Raw genomic sequence first — 3,460 nt, 5'->3', positions numbered from 1 at the left:
TTCCTGTCTTTTATGCAAAAACTCTGTAAAGTCTTAAGATTTTATCAAAATGTTATTTGTGTGAAACTTACAAGAATAACAACATTTACAACTTCTATTTTTGTAATCTACCTTCAATTATAACCTGGATTTATAAACATTACTTGGTGTAACACGATTCATTCCCGAATGTCTCTGTTTTCAGTTCTTCCATATGTTGTATTTGTGTTTTTCCCCATATTCTTGCTGGATACATTCCATCAGCAGGTCACCCCTTCCTCCAGGAGCAGCTTCCTTTGACTTCAGGTGTAATCCCTGCTGTTTTTTGATGTGAGCAAATATCTACTGTACAACTCTCCTACCTCCCAGTTTTCAGGAGATAGTAGCCACATTTCCAGTATCGTCTATTCCTTCATTCAAAAACACCTAGGTATGGAATGGCTTCTCTGGAGTTGACACCTGCTAAATGCTAGGGGGTTGGCTGTGACTCATATAGAGAAATACAATTTCTGCTTTTTTTTTCTTTTTTTTTTTCTCTGCCACAACTTGGAAAAAGAACAATTTCTGCTTTTATATAACTTATACCAGTGGAAGGGACAAAGAATAAATAGATACCAGAATCTCTGATTATCTTGCAGAAATGCTAAGAAGGAAAAACCTGGCTATGTGATAGAGTAGTCGGCTGGGGTTTGGATGTGGAGGCCTAATTTGGATAAGGCCTGTTTTCTGGGACGGTGGGACTTCTGAGTTGAGATCTGAAGGGTGAGAATGAGGCGGCCGTTTGTTCATTCTGAGGGGGAACAGCGGGTAGTTTGTGTAAGACACAGAGTCTAGTAAACGGCGAGGTGTGGGTGTGGGGGAAGAACCGACTTTTAAAGGGGTGATTCCAAAATCTGACTCCCGTTTTCGGGCAGCGCATAATGTCTGTACGTGGACTGTGAGTGGGAAGGCGTGTAAATAGGAAGAGGGGAAGAACTTTGGAGACTTTCAGAGAAATAATAATGGTTTTGACCAGGGAGGTGACAGTGGAATTGGAGCAAAAGGGATATACTACTCATTTGGAGAGAGGAGAGCGGCATCTAGGATGAGTCCGCAGGTTTGGGTTTGTGGGTGTGGGTAGATGGCGGTGCTTCTTAGCGAGATAGGGGCAATCAGGACCAAAACGGATCCTTAAGGAGCTGATTAAAACCATGATGGGAGGCTCGATGCCTGGAGACCAGTGGTTACAGCGCCAGCCACATCCACCGAGGCAGGCAGGTTCGAACCTGGCCCGGCCTGCTAAACAACAATGACAACTGCAACAAAAAATAGCCAGGTGTTGTGGCGGGTGCCTGTAGTCCCAGCTGCTTGGGAGGCTGAGGCAGGAGACTCGCTTGAGCCCAGGAGTTTGAGGTTTCTGTGAACTGTGATGCTGTGGCAATCTACCCAGGGCGACACAGTGAGACTGTCTAAACCAAAAAAACCAATGGGTGCCGTTGACGTTAACTGTAGAGGTTGGGTGTGCGGCTGTCTCATGAGCTCTTCATATCCCTCCTCCCATGAGCCCCTTTGCCCTCGAACCCCCAGACCTCCAGCGCGTGAGGAACAGGAATAGCCTGTTGTTCTTTTCCCTGGAGTGGACAGGGAAAGGGTGTGACCCAGAGTGCAGGGGCGGGGCCTGGGTCGCCTGAGGTCAATCGCCCTGGAGCTTTTCTGCGGGTCTGTGCGGGTTCGTGCTGGTCTGAGCGCCTGCAGTTCCCACTGTGGCCGCGCGGGGCGGCTCGCACCTCCCTAACAGGGTATCTGGCTCCATTCTGGATTGTCACCTGTTTGTTAGCAGCGCAGTGGACTAGCAAGAGTTCGAGGTCAAGGCAAAGATGCCAGCCTTTCCGCTGAACTACCTTTGTTCCTATTCCCAACATGCTACTTTCAATATATGCCTTGGATACCAGTGTATTTCTATTTAACCAAATTTAGCTCTTACTCATTTTATGATTTTACAAGTGCAAAAATAAAATGACCAAAAGTGTATGTGTGTGTGAATTTATATATATGAAGAGAAAAGAACTTTAAAAAATGAAACCAAACTGTAGGTCAAAACTATCAAAGGAAATTTTTGTGTTTATATTTTTATATATTTATAATCTAAGCATTACAAAGATACTCAGCTTAAAAATAACTTTTTGAGATGAGACTTATGAAAGGACTTAATTTTATTAAAAAGACACCTGCCAATGTTTACAGGTCACACTTGCAAAAATGTGGAATGGATCCAAGTGCCCATTAATTTGAGTGGATTAACAAAATGTATACACACAGGAATACTACACAGCCCTGAACAAGGACGAATTAAGGAATTTTGCAACAATTTGGATGGAAATGGACACCGTTGTCTTAAATGAAGCATCCAAAGAATGGAAAAACAGATACCATATGTACTTACTATTAAATTTCAACTAACCAGTAAGCACACATGTGCCCAAAGGGTAGTAAAACTCAGTGGAAATGGAACAGGCAGAAGGGGTAGGTGAGAATGGGTGAAAACCCACCTAACAGTATGATGAACACTAGGTGATGGGCATATCCTGACCCAAGCGTAACAAAGTTGATACATACAACCAAACACATTCTTACCCCCAGATTTTAAAAAGAAAAGAAAAGAAATAGGGCTGAGCAAGGTGGCTCATGCTTGTAATCCTAGCACTCTGTGAGGCCAAGAAGGGTGGATTGCTTGAGCTCACAAGCTTGAGACCAGCCTCAGCAACAGTGAGACCCCATCTCTAAAAATAGCCAGGCCTTGTGGTGAGTGCCTGTATTCCCAGCTACTTAGGAGGCTGAGGCAAGAGGATCCCTGGAACCCAAAATTTGCCCTACCGAGGACAACAAGGTGAGACACTATCTCAAAAACAAAACAAGAAAACAAACAACAAAAAGAGAAATCACAATGAGAATATTTTATGTAGCTGACTGTGGACTGTATTAGTAATAAAAAATATTTTTTTGTGAAGATCATATTGTAACCTATACATATGATACACAAATCAATGCAAAATAAAAAGGATAAATACAAATCACATATTACCATATGTCCCTATTTTATGAAATAGATCCATAGGAGTAAGGCTCAGAAACAACATATTTAAATGGAAAAAATGAAATGTTATATGAAGTATTAACAAAGAAACTAAAGCCTGTATATTCAGTCTTCTTTAAGAACAATTTGCAATTGAAATATTTGTTCTTTTGGAAAATCTACACCATCTCTTCTAATTTCAGCCTATTGATAGGTGAGTGTTATAGGGGATAATCTTGGAAAGCATGGTGTTCAGTGATAGTTTTTGGCTTGTGGTTTAGTATGATGTTATCATCAGTACGAAAATAAACAGTGCCAAGTGCATTTCTTAGACCAGTAGTATCTTGACAAATACAAAAAGCAGGTACATTATGCCATTTTTAGGTTTTTGTCATTCAAGATAAAAATTGACTACCAAACAGCTTGCCA

The sequence above is a fragment of the Otolemur garnettii genome, unplaced genomic scaffold, assembly GCF_000181295.1.
Source record: "Otolemur garnettii isolate 467f Iridium unplaced genomic scaffold, OtoGar3 scaffold00002, whole genome shotgun sequence".
Classification (NCBI taxonomy): domain Eukaryota; kingdom Metazoa; phylum Chordata; class Mammalia; order Primates; family Galagidae; genus Otolemur; species Otolemur garnettii.
This window is presented reverse-complemented; position numbering follows the sequence as displayed.